This window comes from Schistocerca piceifrons, chromosome 3, assembly GCF_021461385.2.
Source record: "Schistocerca piceifrons isolate TAMUIC-IGC-003096 chromosome 3, iqSchPice1.1, whole genome shotgun sequence".
NCBI classification, from domain to species: Eukaryota; Metazoa; Arthropoda; class Insecta; order Orthoptera; family Acrididae; genus Schistocerca; species Schistocerca piceifrons.
In genome coordinates this window covers 849,160,288-849,171,079 of record NC_060140.1, presented here as the reverse complement: position 1 = coordinate 849,171,079, position 10,792 = coordinate 849,160,288, and the positions used below count along the sequence as shown (strand labels likewise).

The window sequence follows — 10,792 nt, the reverse complement described above, 5'->3', positions numbered from 1 at the left end:
GGGTAGCTCCCCTCTGTAATAAAAAAACACCTGAGTGACCGGATCAACGATCGACCTGAACGGATGTCATAGGACGTCCGCCATGAACAAATTCAACAAACAATCTAGAACAAAAACAGAAAAAAAAAGAAAAAAGTGGTAGCGCGACAAACTGACAATCCTAAGGGCCCGTGTGTGATTCCCGGCTGGGTCGGAGACTTTCGCCGCTCAGGGACTGGGTGTTGTGTTGTCCTAGTCATCATTATTTCATCCCCATCGACACGCAAGTCGCCAAAGTGGAGTCAAATCGAAAGACTTGCACCCGGCGAACCGTCTACCCAACGGGAGGCCCTAGTCACACATTTCCTTTTTTTCCATTTTATGAAATCTATTTTACAGTCCGTAATTTTTTCCCTTGAACGGACAGCTAATTGTCGTGCTGCACCACAGTTGGTGCGCCTGCGAGGGCGCTTCCTTGAACTAGTTCATGAAACTATAAGCGAGGCGCTGTGGCAGTCTGTATACCTTCGTCTCGACTTCTATTTAGCCATTTGTGAAGTCACACCAAGCTCGTGTGAAAAATGGGCAGATGCATGGGATAGGAAGACTGCATTCAGCACGTTTTCTCTTCTGCTACCCTGAATTCAGCGTGCTGAGTTACGTGACGGATGAATGCATAGTGTTCAGTGTGTCTGCATAATATTTTAACCAGTGGTTTCGCAAAGAGACTGACTGTAATAGTGGTGTTATATTGTTTTCGATAAATTTTTCCCCCCAACTGTCATTCAGTGAAAGAACTTTTAGAGACTGGTCACCTACTCCCAGTCTCAGCAATTTAAAGGGAGAGAACAAATCCAGAAATTTAATTTGAACATTTAAACTTAATATTTACGACAAAAAAATTGGTTATGCGGCAGTGGGACATTGTGTCAACTCTTTGCTGGTTACGTTTGTTGCTCATGAACGACTAATCTCCCTGGAACAGTAAAAATCGTGGTTAATCCGACCTTAATAATCTGCGCACTGAAATTTCAAGGCACGGAAAATCAGAATCTCATCTCCGTGTTTGGAAAGCCATGAGCAAGTCCATTTAAAGTGGGATTGGTTTACAATTAGCTGAACAGATACGTGCAAGCATTTTAAATCAGAACGAGGCAGTGAAACAGAAGCGGGAAATACTGACCCATTTTTGACGATAAAAGAATTATTTTGATGGTACGGGGAAAGTTGCGATTCCATCAGTCGAGTAATTTTGTGAACTCATTTGTTGGCTGAGTTTGACGGCAAAGCGAGAATCCACTTATCAGCACTCTGTGTTCACTGGATTATCTCTTCTCATACAAAATGATTTAACTGAAAGCGTACATGCTGTTATGCTCTCCTAAATAAAAACTCACTGAAAGAAGTGACATTTGTGCTATTCTTTCGCAATTACGAATCATATACAGATATGCTTACGTACGACGCAGAGATTTATGAAGGTTTTGTACAGTTTAGTGAAGTTAGCAGTGGTAGACCGCCCGAAGTTATAGTAAAGGTGGCAATAGACCGTCTTGAAGAACTTGAATGCAAAACTAAGTTGGTCGCGCAGACGTGTGATGTGGAGAAAAAAAAAAAAGAGTCAGAGAAGCAACTCCACATGACGTTCTTGTGCACTGCTACGGCCACAGAGTGAATTTGGTTTAACCCCATCGCGGGTGAGTGCCTGTACAGTCATTTTGCTAATCTTAGCGGTTCTGTCAACTCCTCGATGAGAACAAGCTTACTAGATGCAATAATAAAGAAGTGTTTTCCAAAATTTGCACCAACAACATGGAGTTATTCAAGTCGCTTCGTACAAAGTGTGGCAGATCATAGGGTCGAACTTTAAGATTCGTACGAGTACATTTAGGAAAACCCACAATGTTGAGAACAACTGCTATTAATGAAACACGTGGATTTGTCAAGCTGTTACGAGATTTTCAATTTAACTTCCTTTTGCCTCTGTTCGAGAAAGTGTTTTCACTTACAGACCTTACATTTAATACTGAGCAGTCAAAATTTTTTTACAAATTTTGCAGGGAAAAAACTGGAACACTTGAAAGAAAAGCTGTGGACTAAAAGATACAGTGATTTGAGACAGGTATGATGCAAGACTTTAAGTGTTTGTGATACTTCACGGAAGAGAAGAAGGGAAAACTACACAAAAACATCCGTAAAGGATAGCCACTGGAGGATGTAGCTTGAGATATTAGATATCATAATCATGCAGTTGAACGTTTGAACGTCAGGTTTGATTCGCTGCCTGACTTAAAAGTTTATTGAAATGTTTGAGTCAAAGCAGTTTCAAGCTTTTATCCGGGGCGACCTAGCGTCGAATGATCATACGAAAAGGAAAAGCAGTGGGGAAAAGCAGATGCCAGATTAGATTTACAGGGTGTTAAAAAAGGTACGGCCAAACTTTCAGGAAACATTCCTCACACACAAATAAAGAAAAGATGTTATGTGTATCAAAACTAGACATAATTGTCTGAATGGGAATTCCGCGATCGTTCATTAATAAAATATGACGTTTCAGTCTTCGATCGCTATACTTTATTTTCAATTACCGGTTTCGGGCTACCTGCCCATCTTCAGATCTGTTAGACAAAGTTAAAAATGTAATTGATAAAAGAGATACAGTTAGTGATAGAAACATCTTAGTTTACAAAAAGAAATTTTGGAACGTATTAAACGCCAACATACCATATATTGTAGTTACAGAGTAACTTGTCCGTACAGAACACTCGGTTCGCTGTCATAAGTAAAGTAAATTTCAATCTGTTAAAACCTTATATCGCAGTTTTTAAGAGTAACCTGATTGGTAACAGTAAAAAGTGCCCTCTACCTATAACAACTGTGCATCTGTTATTATTTCATCGTATATATTAATCGCGAATATTCTTTTTAATAAAACAATTTTTTTAAGGCAATAACATATGAATAATCTTTTTTGAGTGGACCATGAAACGAAAAATTTAAACTAATTTAAAATTTCTTTATAAAGAAAACATAAAATATAATTAAAAAGTAGATATTTTTTCGAAAATGTGCGTTTCCTCTTCTTTGTTTTGATTGGTGGAGGAGTGGATTTCCCTACGTCAGAACGTATACAACGCCACGCCGAGTCCTCTTCCGCCGCGCCCAATTATTAATTACATTTTTAACTTTGTCTAACAGATCTGAAGATGGGCAGCTAGCCCGAAACCGGTAATTGAAAATAAAGTATAGCGATCGAAGACTGAAACGTCATATTTTTTTAGATGTTATGTGGACATGTGTCCGGAAACGCTTAATTTCCATGTTAGAGCTCATTTTAGTTTCGTCAGTATGTACAGTACTTCCTCGATTCACCGCCATGATTTCATACGGGATACTCTACCTGTGCTGCTAGAACATGTGCCTTTACAAGTACGACACAACATTTGGTTCATGCACGATGGAGCTCCTGCACATTTCAGTCGAAGTGTTCGTACGCTTCTCAACAACAGATTCGGTGACCGATGGATTGGTAGAGGCGGACAAATTCCATGGCCTCCACGCTCTCCTGGCCTCAACCCTCTTGACTTTTATTTATGGAGGCATTTGAAAGCTCTTGTCTACGCAACCCCGGTACCAAATGTAGAGACTCTTCGTGCTCGTATTGTGGACGGCTGTGATACAATACGCTATTCTCCAGGGCCGCATCAGCGCATCAGGGATTTCATGCGACGGAGGGTGGATGCATGTATCCTCGCTAACGGAGGACATTTTGAACATTTCCTGTAACAAAGTGTTTGAAGTCACGTTGGTACGTTTTGTTGCTGTGTGTTTGTAAGTCATCCAAGAAGGAAGCAGCTTACAATGCGTTTGTTCGTGTAGTATCGGTAGCTGGACCGACACTGTGAAGTGGATTGCTGAAAAGAATGCTAAACTAACGCTGTAGCCGATAGTGCACGCACGGCAATAAGCATACGGGCGTGAAGTCTGGAACATGAGAACTTATAAATGAATAAGAAGAAAAGTATGTAGATGCTTTTTACTTATCTTTTCTTTATTCCTTGGAATACATCGCTCTTGAATACTAGTAAGCTATAGGCACTGATACAATTGGCTCCTTGCTAGTTCGTAGCCATTAACTTCTGATGGCTATTCTGTCTCTCGGCTAATGAGAGAGAAAGGCTTCGTACAACTGGGCGATAGCTAGGTTCGCGTACAACTGGCCGGTAGCTTGGTTCTCGTACAACTGGGGTGAGTCCACTCTCGTATCACGAGACCTGCCTAGGTGGTGGCGCTAGGTCTGCGATCACAGTGGCGACACGCGGGTCCGACATGTACTACATGGACCGCGGCCGATTTAAGTTACCACCTAGCAAGTGTGGTGTCTGGCGGTGACACCACAGTTCGACCCATTCTTGAGCACTGTCCATCTATCTGGAATCCCTACCAGACAGGACGCATAGAAGAGAGAGAGAAGATCCAACGGGGAGAGGCGCGTTTCGTCACTGGATCGTTTGGTCGGCACGAGAGCGTTACGGGGATGCTCTACGAACTCCACTGGCAGACGTTACAAGAGAGGCGTTATGCATCACAGAGATTTACTACCTAAATTTCGGGAGAGCACTTTCCGGGAAGAGTTGAGCAACATATTACTTAAACCTACAGACGTCTCGCATTGCCCATGAGGAGAAAATTAGAGAAATTTGAGCCAGTACACAGGCTTGTCGACAATCATTCTTCCCACGCGCTATTTGCGAGTGGAACAGCGTAGGGGAGATCGGTTATTGTTAGAAAATGTACCCTCCGCCACACACGATTAGGTGGCTTGCGGAGTAGGATGTACACTACTGGCCATTAAAATTGCTACACCACGAAGATGACGTGCTACAGACGCGAAATTTAACCGACAAGAAGAAAGATGCTGTGGTATGCAAATGATCAGCTTTTCAGAGCATTCACACAAGGTTGGCGCCGGTGGCGACACCTACAACGTGCTGACACTAGCAAAGTTTCCAGCCGATTTCTCATACACAAACAGCAGTTGACCGGCGTTGCCTGGTGAAACGTTGTTGTGATGCCTCGTGCAGGGTCGGATTGTAGCCTATCGCCATTGTGGTTTATCGTATCTCGACATTGCTGCTCGCGTTGGCCGAGATCCAATGACTGTTAGCAGGATATGGAATCGGTGGGTTCAGGAGGATAATACGGAACGCCTTGCTGGATCCCAACGGCCTCGTATCACTAGCAGTCGAGATGACAGGCATCTTATCCACATAACCGTAACGGATCGTGCAGCCACGTTTCGATCCCCGAGTCAACAGATGGGGACGTTTGCAAGACAACAATCATCTGCACAAACAGTTCGAAGACGTTTGCAGCAGCATGGACTATCGGCTCGGTGACCATGACGAATGGCAAAACGTCATTCTTTTCGGATGAATCCAGGTTCTGTTCACAGCATCATGATTGTCGCATCCGTGTTTGGCGACATCGCGGTCAACGCACATTGGAAGCGTGTATTCGTCATCGCCATACTGGCATATCACCCGGCGTGATGGAACGGGGTGCCATTGGTTACACGTCTCGGTCACCTCTTGTTCGCATTGACGGCACTATGAACAGCGGACGCTACATTTCAGATGTGTTACGACCCGTGGCTCTACCCTTCATTCGATCCCTGCGAAACCCTGCATTTCAGCAGGATAATGCACGACCACATGTTGCAGGTCCTGTACGGGCCTTTCTGGATACAGAAAATGTTCGACTGCTGCCCTGGCCAGCACATTCTCCAGATCTCTCACCAACTGAAAACGTCTGGTCAATGGTGGCCGAGCAACTGGCTCGTCACAATACGCCAGTCACTACTCTTGATGAACTGTGGTATGGTGTTGAAGCTGCATTGGTAACTGTACCTGTACACGCCATCCAAGCCGTGTTTGACTCAATGCCCAGGCGTATCAAGGCCGTTATTACGGCCAGAGGTGGTTGTTCTGGGTACTGATTTCTCAGGATCTATGCACCTAAATTGCGTGAAAATGTAATCACATGACAGTTCTAGTATAATATAATTGTCCAATGAATACCCGTTTATCATCTGCATTTCTTCTTGGTGTAGCAATTTTAATGGCCAGTAGTGTATATGCGGATGTCGAAAGGAATGGACAGCATACTAGGCGTAGAATACAGGTAAAGAATTAAAAAAAGAAAAGACGAAACTGAAATGACTCATTGGCAGAAAAATGATGACGATAATAACAAGTGGTGTTTGTAAGGCACTTAACACACAACCATTACAAGCAGGAGGCGTCAAAGAAAAGAGACTTTGCCCAGTTCCCAGAAAGGAGCCTCCCGGCCAAAATATCCCACACAAAGACTTCATTGCATTTCACTTCAACGTCAAGCAGCCAGCCAATAGCACAAATCTGCGGATAATACACAGTAGGTAGGGCCGAGGGACGTGACGCTGCTACCAGAAGTGGATTACGGAGAACGGCGCACCGGGAATTCCGGTAAAAGCGGATGCGAAGTACACACACAGGTATAGGCACAGCAGAAGCCAGTGATATTTGCTGCCAAACGGGAGTCAGTCTGACCTGCACCCAGTTTTCCTGGAAAGCACCCGTTCACAAAGTTCCCGGGGGTCCTCGTCCACCGGAAAGCAAATGGATAGCAGCGAAAACATCAAGGAGAGCACTACCAATGGTCGATATATCGATCTACGGAACGTCCTCTTACTTATGAACATTCCACAGGTTCTAGGTGTTTTAGCGTTTAAGTACTGCTTTTCGTTCTTTCACTGTGAAATACCCTAATGAGTAATTTTATGATGCCTATTCCGTTCTTTTTAAGAATATACCATTTTATAATGCTCATGTACGTTCGACCCGCCAACATCGACAGTACACGGAATTACAAAGAAAACTGTTTCTCTGTTTTAAGGTCACATACCGAGGACGCGCCCATGTAGCACCAGAACTGGGGGCAGAAGCTATGTACTCCTTATGCCAGCGATGTAATTGTACAACACTGCGATTTTATTTAATAAGACAACGCACCTTACGTACATGACATGTACTATATGGTGATCCATGGGTATGCACCATATTTTATTTTGTATGTCCTTTGAAAGTATGCTTCCTCAAGTAGACCAGAAACAAGTTAAAACTGCCTGTTTGTCATTGGACTTAATATCTCAATTATGTTTGGCCATCAGCTGCTTTTATTTTAAACTCAAATATCGACCGGTCTCAGTCATTGACCATCTTCACGGATACGGGTTAAAATGGTTTAAGCCACCACATTACATCTATCATTACTTTAATAATGCATGGTCACACATGTATGTTACACATTACTTGAGGGCTATTGATAGTTACCTTCCGAAAATGTTATTCAATTATCGTTTCTGAAGATCTGGCCGTAAGTAAATATTTCATTAATGCGTTCGATAAAAAATAAATTAGGAGCACTTCCCATAGTAAAAATTTTGATATTGCACTTCTCGTTCGATTATGTCCAGTCATCTTCATCAGTACATCACTTAAGACCCCTCTGCGTAGTAGCGACAAGTAATTAATGAAGCCTTCCTCTACTGTTTCTGTGCAGAAATTTCACAGGCCCTGTTTACACGACAGCCCTGCTGTAGGTATTCCAGGGACAAAAAGTGAGGCGGAAGAAACACGCCGTCCGTCCTCGTTCCCTCCCCTTCCACTTGCCCTCTTCCATCCCGCTGCACCACCACACCCCATACCAGGAGAGGGTTCCGCAAAAACAGGTGATAAGACGTAGACCAGCAGTACAGGAGGCAAGATTGGAGTTTTATGCTGAAAGCATGCAGCTGGGCGCAGATCCCCCTGGGGCGAAACAAGCTACAGCCGGTATCCGTGGTGACGACTGACTCGTGGAAATGTGATCTACGCCGTAGAGTGTCTGGCCATGTCTCAAGAATTTCGCGGACCGTCAGTGTAGCTTCTGAGACACACTGGGGAGTTTTGTCAGCCGAATTTGGTATAGGTTTTATTGAAACTTGTAACGTGTGGTGCAATTGTGCGTGTGTTCTACAAGTTCAGCAAGATTACAATAAAATTAGTTATTATTAATGTAACATGAGGTTTTACTTAATCACTGCTTTTGCCGGCTAATGAATGTTATTTTGTTAAGGAAATGTCCATCTGGGAACGTGTAGCAATGTTGTCTGTCCAGCAGTGTAAATGGCACTAAGTTAATTCACAAAAGTAATCATTTACAACCAATAAACAAGCCAATGTGTGGTAAGTCATCTGAACTAAACAAGATTAATCGTTTTTAGTAATTTCAGTGCTGTTGTTTAAAAGACACTCTGCTGGTTGCAGATCGTATATCAAAATTAGGGCTACTGTTATCTCGATGTGGCAACACTTTTCTTTATGCAACGTGAACAGTTTTGTAACAATACCATACGTACACAACACTAACGTATTTTTCTTGTCAAAATATTTCATAAAAGTTGTTACGAAATTACCGGGCTTCATACATCAGCAGATAAGAATTTATATCACGTAAGATGCTGTTTGTATTAATAGAAGTTCGATGTATTCACGACCTAACTGTAATTTATTACCCCCGAGTGGGTGATCGGCCACTAGCACACAATTATTATTGCAATTATAACCAACATTTAAGTCTGTATACAAATTTAATTTAAAACTGGCTCTGCAATATTTCACTAAGATGGCGGCTACCATAAGACAACCATTTATCCACTCTGCTTTAGGTTGTGTTTTACTCGTAATAAATAATATCTATTAAATCTTTTCTCACTTTCACTATATGCATTAACATTTGAAAATATTTCTCAATGTTACAAGATACATTAATATTCGCTATTTACCAATAAACTGCACTGTAGATTAATAGCGCTAATGGCTGCGCTCTTTGGTACGTCGGCAGAAAACTTAACATTTATATAGTACGAGAATTACAATGAAATGAAACTCCAAACACAGAAGATCCATTTCAATAACACAAATTCTATTTTCAAATATCGGTTAGCAACATAATACAGATTTTTTCACAGACCTCTGTGTTACGAGACATCAATCACATCCAGTGAATACAACAGTTCGAACAAGAAGGATTTTTCTACAGAATCATAGGTAACAAAAGATTACGGTTTTCATCATCTTTTTACATGGGTATTGTCTGAGAGAGAATTTTTTACAAAATACTGAATCATGTCGTTGACAACAATTATTTATTAGTTTATTAACGATGAAGTGCTTCTTATTAGTATTTCGAGAATAGGATCGAAGTTCAGTCACATTCCACATACAATGCTGTCGTGAACATGTTCTGAATAAAATATAGGTGTGGATATTACGAACTGACACTGAACTGTGTTTTGCCAGTTCTAAGTTTTTAGCAGATGGTCGCAGTACCCTAAACGTCGTCATAAATGGAAATACGTTAAGCGATACAAATTAATATATTCAATTCAGTTACGATTAGTATCCTTGTAAGTCACATATCTACAGGTCACCACAGAAGCACACTGGCAAAATTTTGGACGAGCCGCCACTGCCGGTACTGTTCCGGGAATAATCAGTGACATTACAATGCAATGAACACCCTTAACTGCTTACAGGCGTTGACATACGTCAACGGGGACGGATGAAAATGTGTGCCCCGACCGGGACACGAACCCGGGATCTCCTGCTTACATGGCAGACGCTCTATCCATCTGAGCCATCGAGGACACAGAGGATAGCGCGACTGCAGGGATTTATTTCTGGCACGCCTCCCGCGAAACCCACATTCTCAAAGTATTGTCCCGCACTACACTCTTACTGCCCCCGCGGGAGGCGAGCCAGAGATAAACCCCTGCAGTCGCGCTATTCTCTGTGTCCTCGGTGGCCCAGATGGATAAAGCGTCTGCCATGTAAGCAGGAGATCCCGGGTTCGAGTCCCGGTCGGGGCACACATTTTCATCTGTCCACGTTCACGTATGTCAACGCCTGTAAGCATCTCAGGGTGTTCATTGCATTGTAATTTCATTCTAACGAGCTGCTTGGTCACCGATGGTATCTGTTCTTTCGGACATGGCCGAAAGAACAGATACCATCTTAGTAAATATAATCTGTGACAGTAAAAGCTGGAGCCACGGTTGGGAGTGTGTTCAGATAACATAATGGTTAAGGTGACAACACGGGGTATGAAGGAATTTTCAGTGAAGAGTTTGTTTCAGTATCTGAGATTTTTAACGACGAAACGCGAGAAACTCGTGCGCCTGCACCCCACACAGAAGACTGCGGACAGCCGCCCCAGGCCGTGAGGCGGTGAGTTTTTTTAAAACAGAGCGGCGGCCAGATAAGGCTGGAGAAAAGAGGCCGAGGAGGCCGGAAAGCGGCTTTCAGCCGGGGGCGGCTAGGCGGCTAAAAACACACCGCCATCGCCTCGGCCCGCCCCAGCCCTGCCCTGGACGTCTTTTGTGCTGTCGCGTCTTTATTATCCCCGCTGGCCGGCCGGCTGCTTGCACAGCGCGGGCCCACGCCGCCGGTAGCTGCAGCTGCAGCCACCCACCGCCATCCGCCACCCGCCCGCCTCACCGCTCATTTCACTCTGTACCCAGTACGGTTATGTCGCGTACCAAAAGAAAACTGCGGCTGGATTGACGATTGCAAGGTAGGCAGGACAGAGCAAGCTATGTCGCACGGTAGTCATCGACAGGTGTGGAACTAACCTCACACGCTCACCACAGAAGTGTGTTGGGACTCATGTCATTCACGTTGCTTATTAACGAGTTTTGACTGTGTGAATCATGAAATTCTTTTAGATAACT

The 10,792-nt window shown here is 43.4% G+C and overlaps 1 non-coding gene across 1 annotated transcript; it reads right to left on the bottom strand.

Moving 5' to 3' along the window:
• Window positions 1-9,635: 9,635 nt before the first annotated feature.
• Trnat-ugu lies at window positions 9,636-9,709 on the bottom strand. Its single transcript has one exon. It is a non-coding gene; the product is annotated as a tRNA-Thr (tRNA).
• Window positions 9,710-10,792: the final 1,083 nt, after the last annotated feature.